Here is a 20,835-nt window from a genome sequence, read left to right on the forward strand (position 1 = left end):
CACATAGTCTGCTTTTCATGTAGCTTAATTGAACTATTCTTGCAGTAGCTTGTACTCAGAAAACTAGTCAAAGACTGTTCTGTCTGCCAAAAGATTACTTTAGGAAACAAACTTCACAGTTGAAAGCTCCAGAAGCTAATGCACATTCCTTTAACCTGCGCAGTAGATTCATTTTGGTTTACATAACACTCTTGTGAAGAGGATAGTGTTGAGGCTCCCAGAATAAACATTTTATAAATTGCATCCATTTGTCTAAGCATATCTAGGCTTACACAGCTTTGATACAAAAGCATCTTCCTTGTAAGAATCTGCTTCTGCAGTAAATATTGTATTGCAGTAGTACAGGGAGAAACACAAGGCGATCAAAAGATTTGGCCAAGGTCACAAAGTGAATCCACGCCTGAGCCAGGCTGTAAACCAATGATCTTCCACAGTTTAGTCTTTTGCTCTAACCATTTTTTATTTATACACTTTATGCATGAATGTTAGCCTACAATCAATTCCTACACCAAGGATTTGTAAAAAGTATCCATAAGTACGTTTATATTGTTGTTTAACCCTGTAAAGTCCCAATGTGTTGCTACAGCTGTATAAATAACGTACCTGTCATTTTCAGTCTGTTTTAAAGCTCTTTTCGAAACAGTGACAGGCTAAAAAAAGCTGTGATTTTGGCTCTGTGCAAAACTGACAGTAGAGTTGAATGGGCTCACATACATTAACCCTGTTTTGGATTTTTAGGTTATGCATTTAAAAACAATTGACCGTTGATAGTTTAATTTTAAATCATTATAAAACACCTTAGAAAAAAAATTATAATAGAGTCAATCACATTGTTTTAAATTGCAGCCTATTTCACAAAATAAGAGTGTGGTCAAAAGAAATCCTCAGTCAGCCTGCATGTTCAGATAGATCTGTCAGTGTTTAACAGTTGTCAGGAATCAGGCACTAGCCTCCTTAAACATGCATGTATTTATATAACATATGACACAGAGAATGAAATGCAACAGCTTAAAGTGCCTAGAAATATCCTATAGGAAATTGTTAAAGGTTCAAGCAAAATTAATCAATTCATCAAAGTGACTTGACCACTCAACTGGGGCTGCTAACCGCATGGTTTATTTCCAACAAAAGAAACAACTGACACATTTCATTTTTAAAGTTAATATGTCCTCTGATAAGGTTAATGTGTCAGACAGGAATTTCTGACAAATGGCCTAAATTACCACCTTGCATTAGTAGAGAAATGTTGCTTTTATCAGACCAGTGTTTACATTCATTAAAGCTTGTCTGAAATGTGTCGGATTCTAAACCTTTTCAATTGGTTTTCTAGGTTGTTCAGTCTACCTACTGATGTCTGCATTTTCTGCAAACAGAGATGCTATCAAGTAAAATAAATGTTTTGTCTGCTTTCCATTACATTAGCTAGACAAACGATCACCGCAAGACACTGCATGTCAGTACACCACAGCACATCACAAAAACATTTCTTAGTTGTACTGTTATTAGACTTGCTAAGCAAACAGTATCGACTAGGGTTAGTAAAAAGGGTACAATCTGATGTTTGTTCGCAAGTGTAACGATTGTTCTGACTGTGATGCAGTTTTTTGCAGATACAATCCAATAAGAAGTCCATCATTAAGCATAGACTGTCCATATTTATTTTTTTCAAAGGCTACAGAACAAGACTACTCAATTTAGATAATGCATACCTTCTATACAACTGTGTTATACAAACAGAGGTAGCTGTTTAGATACGGTAGCTTTGTTTGGACTACTTTAAACAAACTCAAGGAAACATTTGTCTCAATATATTTTAAAAGGAACAAATCAATTTTCCATCAGGAAAAAAAAAGGAATGAGCACATAAGTTTATGAGTTCCATCTGCTCAAAATGGAATTAAATGAGGTGGACTAATTGAGGACTAGGAGTGTCTGTCAAAACACTGATAATCCAAACTGACAAAAAACACAAGTAGGAATTTAAAAAAAAACTTAGATGGATGCTTCTTTTAAATGTTAGCTATAGCTTTTAAACTTTTTGAGACGTGTCTGCTTTTAAAAATTAACTTTTGTTGTCTTTTGTTGTCTCCATTTACTAAAGTAAACCTTTTAAATGGCACTAGGTGGACAACTATGCCTGGCTTAGGCTCTGGGTTGGGTTGTATGGGTGGGTTGTATATAGGAAAGGAATTATAGTGCATGCTGCGACTTGTGCCTGCAATGCTACTACACACATTACAGGGAAATTAATGTATAATTATTAAAGGGAAATGAATGCATCTCTGTTAGTTTGCAATGATAAAAGGAGAGTTATTTATGTGTTTAACTTGTTTGACATATTGTACATATTTCTCAGTTCACTCTGTTCCTTTACTCCTCAGTCAATTCTTTGTGTTCTAAATGTTTCCTCTTCATAGTTTGGCTCAGCAGAGTGACACATCAAGTCATTCATAATTCATATGTAGCTTGCTCTGTCAGAATCATTCTCTTTCAATGTATATTTTGTCTCTCACCATGTGTCTGCCATTCCAAAATGTGGATTGTTTTCATCACCCATTTCACCACAATGCACTGGATTATGTACAGTACCAGACAAACTAGCACCATAAAGTAATTGAACTGTCTGAATTTGTGAAGAAAAGTAGGGATGTGGGAACAGCTTGAAAATAGTACTCCACTTGATTTTGCAATTCCGTCCTTGACTCCAATTGGATAAACAGGTCCTAATAAAGTGGTCATGCAGTGTATGTGTATTATAGTGCCAACCAACACACACACACATACACACATACATACACACACACACACACACACACACACACATATATATATATATATATATATATATATATATATATATATATATATATAGAGATAGAGAGAGAGAGAGAGAGAGATGAGAGAGAGAGAGAGAGAGAGAGAGAGAGAGAGAGAGAGAGAGAGAGAGAGAGAGAGAATGAAGAATTAAAATATACTAATCACCAAACAAAGACCTGACCCAGAACACTCCTTCTAACAATGTGTTGAAAGACAAGGATATGTAATCAAATACAAACTAAAAACACCCTAACACTGCACAGTAACTGGTGTTGATGAACTATTTCTGAGCAATTTAACTGATGTATTTCAATTTGATTGCCGGTGGTCCTGTTATATTTGGAAAGGATTAGAACTATGTCTCTATAATTGTTACTATTTTCCCCCTCTTCATTAGATTAGCAGACCACTTCTTTCAACTAAGAGGTGTGAATATTTCCTGTGACTGTTTTGGGGGATGGGTGGGGCAAGAGTGGAGGAAGGATTTTGGATTGTGTTAACTGAGAGTAGATTAGAGAGAGGGGTTTGCAGAGCTGCAGTCAATAGTGCACCTGTGTAGTAATCTAATCTACCTCCAGATCATGCCCAGCACAGCCAACTCTCCAGCTTTGCCTTCCCCCAGGGGGAGCTGCACTTACAGAGGTAGTGAAGGGAGGAATAGAGTAGCTAAAGGTACAAATGGTAGAGAAGGAGCTTGACTAGGGGTTTAAATAGTAAGTTGATTGAATAGTGAACGGTGGCTTTGTGATATTTCCTCCAGAAAAACAGATCTTTAAAAGGGGTACTTTTAGTTTAATGCAAGTAATAATAAAAAAAAAGTCTATGAAAAATCGTTGTCCCTATTTTTTATACAGTAGGTCCTTGCATTTCAATTCACCACCATATGAGATTTTGTTTAAATAAATATAGAAATAGATATAATGCTGTTTAAGCACATATACAACATTGCAGCATATTAATGTGTTGTAGTTACTTTATGTCTTTAGGTATTCTTACAAATAATCTTAAGACTGTACACCAACACTCATTTCTGCTATCTGCAGTTCCACACTTATCCAACAGATGGCTGTAGGCAATTCAAGCAGACCAAAGCAGTTTTACAAAACTATTTACTCAGTGGTAAGTCATGGAAGGGTGCTTATTTGAAGGAATATTAGTTCACACACTTCCATTTTTGAGTTAGAAACAATATAACCAGCCAGCACCACAGACTCATGGTTTTATTAGAAAAATGATCCCAAAAAAATAAACATGAAAAAAACACCTGACTGCTTGCAATGTTGAAGTGTGGAGTTATGATTGAAGTAAGGGATGTAATGAAAATATATGTATATATGTGTCTATATATTTTACAGTTGCCTTAACCCCCTGGGTATCAACCCTAGGTATGAAACAAACTATTACTTTGACATATCACAATTCACTGTTTATTGTTGAACAACAAATTCAAGTTTGAAGTTAGCGTAAAGTGTGCCCCCATTTAAAATGATAAAACCAACAGGGAACAACAGGTGCAGTAACTGCTTTGATTTTCTGCAGTAGCGTAAAGTTGAATACAATTGCACCCTTACATCTTTCAACTGTACCGTTCCTTTCCTGATTCCTCCCAGGTAAATATTTCCCATTAATTGAATACCCACTGTAACTCAACATTATATTTTGAGTTGGTGGTTCACGCGGTTGACGGAACTGAATTTAATTAGTGGAAAACAAAGAAGGAGGAATGGCAATGGCAATGGCATGCAATTGCCTTATGTTGTGATTTTTTTTACTTATTTCCTTAAAATGAATGTCCATATTTTTTCTTTAAGCCAGTCTTTAAGTACATTAACAGACCATGCTGTAGTTTTTGTTTCATTTAGCTGTTAATCTGTTATGTGTCTACTCTTGTCAGTTGCTGGTGCACTGTGGCAAAGTGGTTTGCAGTATGCAGGTGTAGAGGTGATGCAATGTGTAAACAGTTGACAAACAACAAAGTTCATGCTCCAAACAATTCTTTATTTGTTTTATTTGTAATCCAGGTCATGGTGATGACTGCAAATAAACCCAGGCAATACACTGCAATGTGTATTCACAGTTTAAACCATGGGTTACAGTCCCAAAATAATAAACACAGTATAAACACACACACACAACACAAACATGATCACGAGTCCACAGTGAGTGCTAAGCGCTTTGTGATGGTGGTCCACTATGAAAGGCGCTATATAAAATAAAGATTGATTGATTGAATGTGCAAGTGGTGAAATACAATTTGTCAATGAACAGTAGTCCAGTGTTGTCCGGGCTGGTGCTGGCCTTAAGCGAGAGCTCCCGGTACATGTTAGCTGTCTAACAAGAACCAACGAGTACAATTAGAAACGACAACAAACAAACACTAAACACTCACGGCTCTTTTATTACTTTCCTTCAGCGGTGGAGGAGTTTGCACGGCTATGCCCTCTTGGTTAGCGAGTGCAATTACCACATTGCTTCCTGTCTGGGGTGATGACATGGTGTACTGTGGCTCTGCCCCCTTTCTAGATGGTCAACTTCCACCTTTCCCTGGAATGAATTGTCAGACCATCCAGTTGTTTGCACACTGTTCCCTTTACACACCACCTTCACAGCTGGGGAGGGAGATTTATAGCCAGGAATCATTCTTCTCTGTCACATGCACTTATTTTTTTTTTTTTTTTTTTTCCAAGTGGACTGCTGTCTCTACTGAGCAAGTGGTGTTGTACCAGTTATCTGGCATTTCATCTCCAAATATATTAAAGGAAGTAATGAATGTCATGGAATTTAGAATGTAGTGGTGCGTAATGATTTATTCAGTGTGAAGCGGCTCATTAGCATGTAAGCCATGGTATATATATATATATATATATATATATATATATATATATATATATATATATATATATATATATATATATATATCATGTGATGCTGTTTAACCAATCAGAGGATGTTATTTTTCCAAGCTGTGTTTTAAATTTACCATACATTTACATTCACATACCTTACGTTACTTTAAAGTCATTGTTTCCCAAGCAGTCAAATCTGAATAAAACACACCCCTGCATGTATATTCATTTCTGTGTGGAGACAGCCGAAAAGGAACAAATTATGTGAGCCTTGGTTTTTGGATGCTGAGAACTAACAAAAATATGATATCCATTTATAATGCCTGAGATTTTATGGACATTAAAAAATGTCTATGATGAGTGACATCAGAATTTATTAGTACAGTCCCTCCTTAATTTCCATAAAATAAAGGCCACTGGCACAACCCATTTAATAATAATAATAATAATAATAATAATAATAATAATAATAGCACTACTATTATAGTATGTTACCTTCTTGTTGTAAACATAGCCTCATACACATTAGGAGTACACTCAGTGTTAAAATAATCTGGAAACAAAAGGAAGTGCTTAAATACCCTAGTTCTTACACTGTTATTTGTATACAGACCTCTTTCCAAGCACAAGAAGGTTATGTGACTTGTTCAGCTTTATACAATAAGTCAGTTGAGCTGGGATTTGAACCAGGGACCTGGTGGTTACAAGCCCATTTCCTTAACTGCTGGACCACACTACCTCCTCTGTCTAGATATGTACTCATGATGACCTTTGAAAGGCCCTGGCCTTCTCTTACAGTATGTGTGGTCCAGTAAACATAAAGGGGAAGTTCCTGGCTTGCAAAGGTGACTCACACAAATAATTGTACCCATTTTAAAAGAAAATAATCAAATGGCGAAGATATTGTTCATAAAATTTCTAAGAGCAATATTTTTCTATGGACTGGTGCTATTTGTACTAATATTTCTGGTCTCAAGAGTAGTACAGTTGAATCTACTTCAATTTAAATCTGTTTCACATCAGCCTTACATCACTCAATATGAGTCTGTTCTCCATTTTATAGCCATGACAATTATATTTTACAAATATGTGACATTCGCTTAATTATGTTTTACTCATAAATACTGCTATTCGTGTAAAACTTAATTCTATCAATACTAGCATGCTGTCAACCAAAAGGGCAAATATTTTCTTAATGTGAAATCTGTGGCTAAACGTTTGTATATTAACCTGTTTCTCTAGCTGTGATATGTTAGTGTAAAGAATTCCAGAAGTACAACTCTATGTATACTAAATATATTGTTTATGAGTTTCTGTATTACCTTTACCAGTCTATACCAAAGTCATTTATTAAGGAAATGGTGCAGTAGGGACTCTGCAAGTAGTAAATTAAGAAAATGATAAACAATTGGCAAGTTAATAGCAATTAAATTATAATAACACACCATGTACTCAGCTGTAAACCAGTACGGTAAAGCTACCACTCTGTGCTTCACTGTTAAACAATAACAGATAGTTAGTGAGCCTCATAAATCTTTTACAAGGTCATCCCCATCCCCTGTCCTGTTCCCAGTAGGGTGGGGGGTGGGGGGGCCCTTATAGGCCCAAATTTAATGATGAGCTCATTCTGCAAACATCCCTGCTGACAGAAGGGCCTGATAACTTGACGGACCTGCAGTTGGGTGAGACGAGACTCAGTAGCAGGAGAAACCTCCTATGTGATGAAAGTTTACTTGTCATTGCTAACTCAGGGAAAATATTGAGTGCCGCAGATCCCTCTTTCCCACATATCGTGTGTGACTGTTTCAGTTGGCAGGCTTTGTCACGGTCAGCCTGTATCTTCTTTCACCCCACGGGACCCTGAGTTTGTGTCCAGCAGAGAATCAAAGTCTAAACTAATTATGAATGATTCATGCACTGCAGTCTTATCATGCACTCCAGTCAGCTTGGTTTACCACAAGTTTACATAAATCAGTTCAGCACTTAAATGGATTAATGATAAGAAGGTCTGCCATTTAAGGGTACAGAATCCAGTTTTCAAGTTGTTGTCTGCAGTATGAAGTTACTTAGATAAAGCTTTATTAAGACAGGACATAGACATGGCATAGGGTTACAATTATTATTAGCCATAATTTAACTAAGATAAACACACATGCACTCAATATTTTTTTAATCCGAGACATTTTATCAACCAGTGACTTTTTTAATCTTGATCTGGGGGTCTCTAGATCAAGAAAAAGCTTTTGATAGAGCGGACCACATTTATTGTTTTAAAATATTGGAATCTCTTGGTTTTGGGCCAAAGTTCGTCTCTTTTATTAATTTACTGTATAAAAATGTGTATAGTGTTTTAAAGATTAATAAAAGTCTAAGCTGTCCCTTCCCTGTAAAGAGGGGATTAGGCAGGGGTATTCACTGTCTGGGATGCTGTATGCCCAGTGTATAGAACCCCTGCTATATAGGCTCCAGAGCAAGCTGGCTGGTCTGAAAATCCTTTTGGTGCCGAGTGCCCCTTCAGTGCGGCTGTCTGCTTATGCCGATGATATAAATGTTTCCACTATACTTAGTGTACTATTTCATGTATTATGCTACTATCATGTATATTTAGTTTCAACTGTATTTAATGTATTATGCATAGTTTTTTTACTGTATATCATTTATTATACATTTTTTCTGTATTTGAAGTGTTATGTATTTTCTTGTTTTTACTGCATCTTGTAAAGTGCTTTGTGATGGTGGTCCACTATGAAAGGCGCTATATAAAATAAAGATTGATTGATAGATTGATTTATCACTTCTTAGTCTGATATGCCGGCATTGGATGACAGTTTGAATGTCTTCCACAGAGCTTCCTCTGCAAAGGTGAACTGGGAAATTGCAGGACTTTCCTGTCTGGAGACTGGAATGGAACCAGTCCCCCCTCGCTTCCACAGCCATTGTGATGGGAGAGGACAGGAATTAAAGTGCTGGGAGTGTATCTGGCGGGGCAGCAGTACAGATGGCATAACTGGGACGGCTTAGTGAATAATGTGAAGGCTAAGCTGCAGCGTTGGAGATGGCTGCTTCCTCAGCTCTCCTATAGAGGAAGGGTCCCATTAATAAATAATTTGCTGGCTTCCATGTTGTGGCATAGACTGGTGTGCCTAGACCCTCCCCCAGAGCTATTACCTGAGATTCAAAGAGCGCTCACACACTCCTTCTGGAATGGACATCACTAGGTCTGGCCTGCAGTTTTACACCTACCGCCGGGAGAGGGGGGGGGCAGGGGCTGATCGATGTTCACAGTCGCGTAGCTGCTTTCCAGCTGCAGGTGGCTCAACGGCTGCTGTTTTCTTAGCATTTGAGCAGGAGGAACATTGCTTTCTCTTTCCTTTGTAGTGTGAGGGTGCTGGGGTGGGACTGGTGAATGTGTCCAGGATAGACACCTCTGGGCTCCTGGAGTTTTATAGGAATCTTCTCAACGTCTGGCAAGTGGTTAAAGTGAAAAGACAAGAGGAATTTTCAACCACAAGCTCAATGCTGGAAGAGCTACTGCTCTTCAATCCTTTCTTCCCTGTGGAAAGTCTCCACTCAGGGGTGCTGTGCTCTGTGTTCATGGCCTGAGGAGTCACCAAACTAAAACATCTGCTATTGGTGACTGCCAGGCAGTGGAGAGAAGTGGAGAGCCTGGCCAGGCTTTAAATGAACTCAGAGAATGTTTTAAATGAACTCAGAGAATCTTTCTGTCCAAGGGTGAGAGAGGGGCTGTACCTGGGGAGATGGAGGGGAGATGGTGCAGCACTGGCACATTAGTGGGGAGATGATGTAGTACTGACACATTGCAGAATTGTTCTGCACAATCTATTGAAAAAAAAAAACAACTGTACCATCTTTGTGTGAAGGTGTGCCATATGGGTGCCCTGCGGACTCTGCCTGATGTTAAGCGGTTGGACCATATGAACTGCGCTAATGATACTGTTCCAATATGGAGAATTTTGTACAACCCGCCCCTGCCCAGGCGTTCAGGTGATCTGCAGTGTTGCATCCTGCACTGCATCATCGCCACGGGGCGTTATGTCCATCATGTCATCCCCACAGCTAGCATAGCCTGAGCATTCTGTGGAGAGGAGGAAACTGTATTCCACTTATTTACTGTAGTCGACTTGATTTATTGCTTGCTTTTATTGCACAATTACTGGACTCTTTTAATGTGACTTTTACAAAGAAACTGTTTATTTTTAATTACCCTTACAGTAGGAATGAAAGATTTAAATGTTGTTTAATTAATTTTATATTTGGACAAAGTAAGCTAGTAATTTGTAAGACAAGAAAAAATAAATTGCAGAACTGTGGTTCAACTGATGCTAATATGATGCTTAGGTTCCTGTTAATGCCAGGATTAAGATTGATTTTACATACTGTTCTTTGGTTCATGATCTTTTGATCTTTGAACAGCGCTGGTGTGTGAGTGATGGACTGTGTGCATTAGGGGAAGAAGGGGAGTTGCAGTTGTTTGTGTGATTCAAATTATATTAGTCTTATTTTAAAAAAAAAAGTTTCACTATACAGGAATATACATTAAATATGTAATGCAAATTACATTTATTGAATAAAGTTTTTTTTAAAAGTCAAAAGTAACATTAACAATTAAGCCATGATATCTAACATCTACAGTTGATTATTTATTTTTTTCTAATCTGTAGTTCATACTGCAGACCTTTACTTGTTCATTTGTGGATGTTGGCTGTGCAATAATAAGACTGTAGTCTTGTTAATGTGTTGTATAGACTCCAGTCTGTGTCTATTTTAATTGTTAAAATGACAGGTGCAGAGTTGGAAACTCCAGGCAGACTAATCAATTTAAATACAGTCGAGCTACAGCCAGAGGTGAATAAAAAGTGTGATCCCTGGCCTGTCTGTCACAGTGATAGAAGTGAAAGAATAATGTCTCACAGTAACTCTGAGAGCTAACCGAGCCGTATCTCATGACTGCAGTTTTGCTGCATGCATTTTTGAAAAGCAACTCTCACAAAGCCAATTAAGACTTTGTTCACATGGATGGAAACATAAAAAAAGATTTATTCCTCTTGTTTGTGGCACAAAGTTTAGATTCCAGGACATGCTGTCAGATGAAAAAGTGGTGCTATTAAATCCAAGGCCATCAAGTAAATGTTTCTTGTCCAGATTTATTTAACCCTCCTGCTTCATAACAGCGTCATATATTTAAGGAATTGAAGAATGCAGTTACACAGAGAATCTTACAACTTTGATCAATTTCCTTTTCTCACACATCTAAAAGTTTCACTTCCGCACTTTGAGGTCTATTTTCAGGATCTAAACAGCAGTTGATCTAAATCAGGGCTTCTCAAACTGTTGAGACCCCCTAGGGTTTCAAGGTGGTCAAGAAGCACCGCGTCACAAGCAGACAGACTATATGTGCTAGCTACAGTGCATTGCAGAAACCTTTTATAGAGAGTTGCATCATTAAAGTCTATCAAAACTGAGAATAATATCCATTCTGATGGCTTTTTGTATAGGGATCATAAAACATGTAAGTAACTTCGGAGGGGGGTCACTGAGAACCACTAAATACTGCCAGTCTTAACTATTAAATATGCTGGTGTCTGACTTCACTACATACAATAAAAATACAGAGGAATGAGAAAAAAAACAACACACACACACACACACACACACACACACACATATATGTAAAGGACCCCCTCATCGCACACTGATATTTAATATTTTTTATGTAAAATAATTTGTGCTCGACGTTTCACAGATTTGTCGCAAATAAACAAAATGCTTTTCTCATGATCAAACGAAGTACTAAAAAACAGATCTGCCAGTTCTCTTTCGTGTGACACACATTTTGTTTTCAAATTGGTATCTTCATCTCCAACCCTAGGCGGCACGATGGCGTAGTGGTTAGCGCTGCTGCCTCACAGAGCCAGGGTCCTGGGTTTGAATCTGGCCTAGGGGGTCTGTCTGTATGGAGTTTGCATCTCCTCGTGTTCGCATGGGTTTTCTCCAGGTACTCCAGTTTCCTTCCAAAGACCAGCTGGTCCCAGGTTGATTGGTCACTCTAAATTGCTCTCGTTGTGAGTGTATGTTGTGCCCTGCAATAGACTGGTGTCCAGTCCAAGGTGTAGTCCTGTGTATGCTGGGTTAGGCTCCAGCTCACCATGACCCTATAAAGGATTGATAATGGATGGAGCTCCAACCCTTAAATAAATTAGAACTACAGGGAATGTGTTATCTTCACACCTATCTATTATCTCTCATTCAAGAAACACATCCATGTCACCACTGAACCAATAACTGGGGAAATTATCCAAATGTGTCTTACTATGTATGCAATTGTGCTATCTGAATTGCCTTATTAAGGTTTACTGTGGTATACCATGATAAAAGCATTGTAAAGCAATATGCATAAGATACAGAGTAAAATATTTGATTAAATCAACTAAGAAAGTTTAGTATACAGTACATTGCCTTTTCATATTGTTGAAGGCTCAGAAATTCATGTCCTGCTCTAGGCAAAATTATATGATCATTTTTTCTTGAGAATAAATAGAGGGCTGCTTACTGTGATTCCTGTGGTATTTAGTTTTATTAGGTAAATGCCCCCCCCCCCCCCCCCCCCCCCCCCCCCCCCCCCCTCTTTCTTCTGAATGAGTATCGACTCAGTGGACGTCGACCTTTATTTAGGTACGGGGAAGGTGTCGGTATCCACAGCCATATAGTTTGCTAATAACCAAGTAAGAATATATATCAGCCTTTTGTCTAGAAACATTCAATTTAGAGCAATGGTACTCTATATCAGTTACAGGTAAGGAAGCAGAAAAGTGCAATAATAAAATGGCCAACAATACATTATCTTTGGTTCTTTAGGAAGAACTGCAGCGATGGCTAGCTGAAACAAAAGATGGTAGATGGAAATGTAAAAAAAAAAAAGTTGGATACTTGGAAAAAAAGAAAGAAAGAAAGAAATTGGAACCAAATATGAAACATAAAAGTCTGTTGGGCCAGCTTGAGGCACAAAGCTGCCCCTGCTGTGGCCTTTTCCCATGCAGAGTGTTAATTTGTCAGTTTGACAGACTTACTGGATAGCTTTCTGGCCTGCTGCCCAACCACTCAGCCATTTCCTTGACGGCCTCCCCCCCTGAGCCCTCCCTCCAGCCCAGAGGACTGGGCAGCCTTTCAGCCATGGAGGATGAATGCCTCCACAGCAGCCCTGACGTCTGTTTGTGTAGTGTTCAGCGGTTCTAGGGGTCTGAGTTTGTCTAGCCAAAGCCCTCTCGCAGCATGCGTCCATTTTACCGTTGGCACAGACATGCCATTCTGTGTTTGATTATTTAACAGTTGAAAGACAGCCTGCTGGGTTTAAGCTGTCTCCTCCCAGCCCGCCGGTCCTTTGTTTAGAGAGCTTGTGGTGAGTGGGGGAGATGTTTGACTACTTTATCCTGTCAAAAACACAGCTGACAACAGCTTTAGCAGTAGGACTGCTGCTATCTCAATTTATAACAGGTTAGAATGACGGGGTTCCTTCCTTTGAACAATGTGCAGATAAGTAGCATTTACATAAAACAAAGCTCTGATATGACTTTTTTTTAAGTCTTGTAAAGAGACAAATATACAAGATCACATAAAGATGGGCTTGAGCTTTAAATGGTTCAGCTTTGAACAACTTATTTTTCTTTTTCTTACAAGATTAATATTAATAGCCACAGCTCAGAAAGCTGTGAAAAGTATACTTAAAGCACACAACACTTTTACCATACCATTACTTCAAAAAAAACTTTAGGCATTTTAATAATTGCCATAGTGTATTAGATAATGACCCTTTAGAGCAGTTATTTTGTGAAAAGAACAACAGGGGGCCAGTTCCTAAACAGCTGCTGATCTGCAGATGCTAAACTACCTTTTCAATGGGCTTTTAATTTTACAAGTATGGCGTGTAAATACTGTGACATTAGGAGCATGTTCATATGTAGATTGCATGATTAGAGGTTGTTTAATTAATTAAAACATATATAGTGGAACAAATAAACAAGTTCTATATTATATGAACAGAATTTTGATTTTTTATTCAACATCATGTAATCAAAGAAACTACAAAATAATATGGCAAAGTCTACCGGAAGCCATAATAGTACATTATTTCATATTCGATTTCGAAATGTCACATTTTTCAATATTTGTCATTATTTTGTTAAGTATAAGGAAAACTACAAAGCGCCATGTCATTTAATATGTTAACGTAACATTATTCAACAGGTTTCATTCAACTTTGTGAAGCAAAATGAGTTAATTCTATAGGGTTTGCCTGACTTTTGGCCATAGATGTAGATTAATGTATCTTGGTCACATGACCCCAGGTGTACACTGTGAAAATGCATGGCTGGTGATGCTGCTGATGGTGCTAGTTGCAGTGGCGAGTGAAGTGAAAGCCATAATTATCCTTTATTACATCCAATAGGCTATAGAGACAGCCATGTATGCATTTTTCTTTGTTGTAACTGAAAGCAAGGAGGTTTATTGGGCAAATAAAAGGAATGAAAATAACTTCAGAAAGGCTTTTGAAAAGATTTATTAGGAGTATGCATAAACATTTATATTGTCTTTGGAAATAATAGCGCAACATTTACTACAAGCTCAATGAGCCCTGTAAAATTATCATCCAAATTTGTTTGCAGGATTCCAATAGGTAAATCACAAGACTCGGTTTAGCACTGTACATTAGAAAGTGAGTTTACCACATCAGCTTATCATTGAAATTTGGGGTGTGCTTAATTAACGGCTATCATCATTAACCTCCTATTTAAACCCCAAACTCACACTCCTCTATCTAGTGTTTTGCTTTCTACTCCTCCTCCCCTCCTCCTCTCTCTTTCTCGTGTCTCCTCTGGAGGGGTGTGCGGATCCACTCTCCCGACCTCTTTGCACTAGGGGGATTTTCACTGAGTGAGTCAGAGGGGTCCGCCGGCCACACTATCCTTTCGCAGCTCAAGCGCCAATTCTACTTCACCACGTGAGGCGCTGTTCTTCCTTCGCTTGGGACGTGGCCATAAAAAAACAACATGCGCTACTCCACTAACAAATGGAGGTCCCACTTCCACATCTGTCTGCTATACTGGGTGGGATCTACTATCCCTAAACTAATTCCCTGCTGCTCAGGCAGTTCATCCAACTCAAACCTTGGATATATGCTCGATCTCCATTAGAGCGGGTGGGTTCGTTTCCTGAACCCAGTCGTTTCAGCAGCACAGACAGACCGATGTTTCGGCAGGAGCAGCTCTCTGACCCTTATGGCATACAGCAGCCCCGATCTAGATAATCAGGACCCCTTTATTCCTGGTGCTCTGCTGCACCATGCCCACCTGTTGATTAGGAGCTTGCAGCTGGTAAGCACACACAAGCTGCTTTGCTCCAGCAACTAAACACAGCAGGTAGGCTGCAACACATAGAGTGCCAGGTTCCCCGTTAAAAACCAATCACATTATTATTTATTTCTACCATCACAACACTCATATTTACAATAAAAAAAGCACAGAAGCCCCCTCCTTATGTGGATGGCCCTAGCCCTGCTACACCTGTACTAAGCGTTTACAACTGAATTCAGATTATCATCCTTTTTTTTTTTTTTTAATTAGTTATGTATCCAAGTATTCGAGCTGGACCACCAAATAGGTTCAAATGTAAACTAGCTAATTACACCTAATCTGGTGTATCACCATTTGGGGTCCCTAATTGCTGCTGTTATCAGTCATAGCTGTCTGCAGCATGCCACACTAAAGAGTTTAAATTAGTTCAATAACACACAAGGCATGTAGCGAGCATCAAAAACAAACTGACTCTGCACAAGACTGGACAACGATCAAAAAGAACATCCAACGCTACTACTCCTCAGCAGACCATGAACGCTCTGTATACAATTACACTACCGGACTTCAGCTGTGTCATCATTCCACTGCCATTATGTGTTCCAGACAAAGAGAAGTGATACCACAAGTCTCCTTAGTTATAGCTTAGAAATAATGAAAATCTTAGAGGAACATTAGCTGTTGACCCTGCAGATTCTAGTTCATGATTGATTACTGTGAGTTATAAATGAAGACCTCTCCCATTTTAAATATAGGTATTTAAGCTATTGTTTTGTCATTGATATGTTAATTAGTTGTGTCCTCATAATGGTTTGTTTTTCAAAATAATATACATGAACATTTTAATGCTGGATGGGTACTTAACCTAATTATGACAGAGACTAATAATAACTGATGCAGCCAATGCAGGTAGTCCATTACTAGCCTTAATACAACTGGTACTTCCTCATCACTCAACTAGTGTAGCAATGAATCTTAAAAGCATCACAAAGTTTCCTGGCTCTGAATTTACACTGCATCTCCTCTAAACCCCACTAATAATTGCAGCTGCTTCACACGCAGTTCTTTTCTTCCTGAACGTAATTGCACAATTCATTATATGTTATAGACAGTTTAAAGAACAGCTGTTCAAAGTAGTTTATCACTCATTTCTCAGTACATTGCAGTTTTACTGTTGTTGCATAAGCTGCATGCTGTAGCTGTATCATCCTAAACTTTATATTTGCAAAAAAAAAAAAAAACAGCCCAGAGTGAAGCGATAACCCCAATAATGACACCAATGAGGAGAGGAGCGGGGTAGCTTTGGATCTGGTACAGTATTTGGTTATTGTACATGGAACAGTATTCAAAAAGCTTTTTTTTTTTTTTTTTTGTGTTTCACTAATTATGGGGAAATTCTTAAACGAATATTTGAAATGGTAAGTGTTATCATCCAGCAGCATCAGCTCAGAAGACAAGCGCCAGCTTGGCAGGCTGCCCCAAAGTAGGGGTAGCTGGGAGCATGAGCCATGGCAGGATAGCTACAGTACTGCACTTTTACCTCCTTATAGTTAACAAAAACCTACACCCAGTTTACTGATAGTACGTCAAGCTTTCAACAGAGGCTATATTCCTGAACAAAAAGACAGGAACTAACAACACTAGCATGTCCCAGGAATTAACAACACTAGTATGATGTTGCAGATTGACAAAGGTTCACCAGCAAAGTGCAGGTACAGTTACAGAGAGGGTTAAGAGTAGGTTCAAGAAGTGTCATAATCAGAGAAGAATGTGAGCTAAGGTGAGAACAAAGTGCAAGATGCAAGCTTTTAATAACGAGTGCAAATCCAGTACAAAGTAAAACAGTCTGTTGAATGCCTGCCCACATTCACCTGTTCCAATAACTATCCATACTGCAGTATTTCTGTTTTTTTAAGGATTAATAATTTTAAGCCTGCCAATGAGTTACAGCATTCAAAAGTGCTGTCGAGTAGCGCTGTGGTAGGTATGGATAAATAAACACAAATGTTGATGGATGAGGTTGTTTTTACAAGCACATGTTCAACCTTTAGATGAAAACAATAGCAATGCCTTTCTTTGCAGAGGTCTTGTGCAATCTCTGTGACTTATGGAATTGGATATAAGATTTTAAAATACACTACAAATACAATGGCTACATTATGCATCTCTACTAAAACAGAACCAGCTCCTATAAACCTTTCAGAAAGAATTAGAATGGAACTGTTTTAATTACTTAGATACACATATAATGTTGTACTTGTTGCTAAATGCACATGTTCTGAGTACAAAGACCCTCTGAGATGCCTCAGAGGATGCAAAGACCAATATACATGTATAGATTAGTATAACATGGGCCAGAACACAATTAATAATCTACATAAACACACTTTAATTCCATTCATATTGAAATATGTGAAAACAGGCAGTGTAACCCAGTCAATGTCACACGCTCTAATTAACCATGGGATTACTAAAAAAAACATTAAAGCAGAGAAGTCTCTCAGTGAAAATGATGAGTTGTTAGATATCACTGACTTTTCATTCCCAGTAAGCAAGTCAAGTGTAAGCGCTGGGACTACAAAAGCAGAATTCTTGCTCAGGCTGTACAGTGCTCCGTCCCTGCTGGATTCGATTAGCTAAAATGCTCGAAGTCATTACCTGACTACAGCACTAGAGAAGCAGCTCTCTGTAGTCAGATTCACCTCAAGTATGCACCAAGATGGCTGTCTTGTTCCTAGTCCTGTTGTCATATCATTCAGCACAGTAAAACTACCCGGAAGGATTGTGTAATTCATCAAACCTTTCTAGAGAATGGAGCATTTATTAAAACAGAAAGTGCTGTTGGTTAATCGTGGAAAAAATATAAAAAAAAAAAAAAATATATATATATATATATATATATATATATATATATATATATATATATATATATATATATATATATATATATAAAGATGAAGAAAAAAATCTTAACGTAAGGGTTTTTAATGTTGGCTGGCCTTGTTGGATCTCTTTTAAAATGAACTACTTCTAGACACATCACACACATAACCTTACAAAATCTGTCACTGTTTAAAATAGACTACCTCACTGTTTAGTTGCTCTGAATGAACCTTGTCCACCACCAACATTATTTAATGACATAGGGGTAGATGTACTAAGATGGGCCAGTCGCAGCGCAAGAATAACGCAATTTGCATTTTTGTTACGACAAAGTATACATTTTGTCGTATATACTGAGAGAAAGTATGTTAATGAATAGAGCCGCAATATACTAATTAAAATATTTGTTGCGCCATCTTAGCGAGCTCTTTAGAATTGCAAGAGTCGAGCAACATTTTTTTTTCGAATACATAATAATATAGTGGCGCCCCCACCTTCACCCCCAAATAAAAAAATGTTTTTCTATCAAAAATCTTTTCATAATAACACAGTGGCTCCTTGCTAAATCGAACATGTTTGTCTGGCATAAGGAGTGGTCGTGATTGAAAAATACAATAAAAGCGCACACAATGTATTTTAAACACATAAATCAATGAGCTGAAATAATACAAATTTGTTTTGGGTAGACTACACATCACGTTATGTAAAACATATTAATCTGTACAGTAGACCTATACAGTATACAGTACAGTAGTAAAATCAAATGAATACCTAGCACACATTCTTTTTACTTTAGCCTGCTGTAGGCTATCAGTAACACAAAATAAACCATGCTTAAATAAAATATTTATACACAAAATAAACCAATATTATAGCTCTCACAGAATGAAAATAACTTTCAAGACATTTTCCTAATTTTGCTGCCAAAGGTACCTCCAAGCTAGTACAGATTTTTCACATTATCTGCTACACTCTGTACCTCAGTTGTTATTAATTTAATAAGCCTGGGTATAGGCAGTTTGACAGATAAGGGAGGACTTGCAGAATTTCGTATTATTACATTACCTTGAGGCACCATTGATAATCACTTCCCCTTGACACAATGCACAACTTAATTCTTACACACGACATCCCTGTTGGCCCCTTGCTGTTGATATCAAGTCCTTTGTCATGTCTTTTTCTGGGTTATTTGCTAAAAGACCTGAGGCCATTTTCCATGAAGTGTTATTCAGTCATTTGCTTAGCTGGTTTGCTTAAATTTTCTGGTTGACTGGCAGCACATTTAAAAACTTGCCATAGTTATAAAATGATGTAGAGTATTATTCTTTATCTGTACTGTGAATTTTCACACAAAACACGAACATACATGTGGGGATTCATTACTCATTTATTCTTATTTTCATTTAAAAAATAAAATTAGATTTTTGGTTTCAGAACAGATTTGACAGGAAAACTATTTGTGTAATGTCTATATTCAATTGTTTTTTTTAAGAAAAAGAAACCTAGTTCACATATTGTTAATTTGATCATTTTACAGAGCATTTTAAAAAGGAGGCACATCCTTGTTAAGTTGAACCCATGGTGTGTTTTAATAAACACATGAAAGAGGCATTCCTGCTTGTGTGTTTTATTTACAACCCCATAGACACTTAGTCTCTGTGCATTGTTCAAAATCTCCTGTTAACAGACACAGTCACAAGAACACTACAACAGGCCCTGATTTGTCACATTCATACCCAAGAGTAACCTGGAAGCAGGACTCTGACCAGTACAGTCATACTGACCCTATTCCATTAAGCGTTGGAGATAAACACTGCTGACAGGCTTTCTGAATGGTATGCCTCAACTGTGTGAAACTTAAAAAGTAAAAAGTGGTGCCAACAGCAGAAGGAAACGGTATGTGAGGAGAATAAATAAGCAAAACAAGAGAAGATAGTTGAATGAATTCAAAGGTTTTCAGATTGCTAAACACTTTGGGCTCAATTTGTTGAGAAAAGCTTATTAAAATTACCGGAACAATTCTGGTAAAGTATTAATATGTAATTAGTTACACCATACTGTACGTTATATAGCAATAGTAAATGACAGGGGACACATTTACAATGTGCTAAACACCATTAAAATGTTGTTAAACAGTACCAGAAGAGCAGATGTTCTTACAAACGCCAGGCGTCCCACTGCAATCAATGAAAGCTTTCTATCAGTGTTTCTTTCTCTAAAACAATTGGCTATCATTTGGAAAACATAAAAATATGTCAGTACCATACATCCCTGGGGCAATGTTGTCTGCCCCTGTGTGTATTTCAGTGTTATATGTTGCGTGTTGTGTGTTAATGTTGGTGTATAGTCATTGGTACATGGGATATAAATGGGTCTGTGGAACATGAGTTGTTTAAAATGTATATTTGTATTTAGGCACAAGGACTGCACAACACTTCACGTGCAGGTAAAATGTAATAATATGCGAGCACGGGGAGTTGCACTTTATTAATTCACATGCAGTTATACCGAGACTTCAATTGAATGATTGTTTAACAATCGAGTCTCGGTACAGCTGCATAAAAGCAGCATTTTTTCACTCACACAGGGTTGTGTGCTCGGTGAGTGGAGAACGGGATTGGAGACGGAGGTAATAATCTTAATAATAGTTAAAATACCAGCTCACGGTTTTTGTCTGTGTAGTCTGCTTTGTTTGCCTCTTTATTTTGGTGAAAGTGCCGTGTCCTGTGTTTTTGTTTGTCTTTACAACCTTTTATTTTCTGTTTGTTCATTATTAAATGCTGAGCGAAAGCAATTGCTCAGCTTCACCAAACTCCACCTCTCTGTTTATCTTGTGTTGGTTCCTGTTTCTGGTCTGAGGTCACCCACTGCAGCTGTCTTTGTGACAATCCTTCAAAATCAAAGCTGACTGTATGACAAAA

The sequence above is a fragment of the Polyodon spathula genome, chromosome 4 (assembly GCF_017654505.1).
Source record: "Polyodon spathula isolate WHYD16114869_AA chromosome 4, ASM1765450v1, whole genome shotgun sequence".
NCBI classification, from domain to species: domain Eukaryota; kingdom Metazoa; phylum Chordata; class Actinopteri; order Acipenseriformes; family Polyodontidae; genus Polyodon; species Polyodon spathula.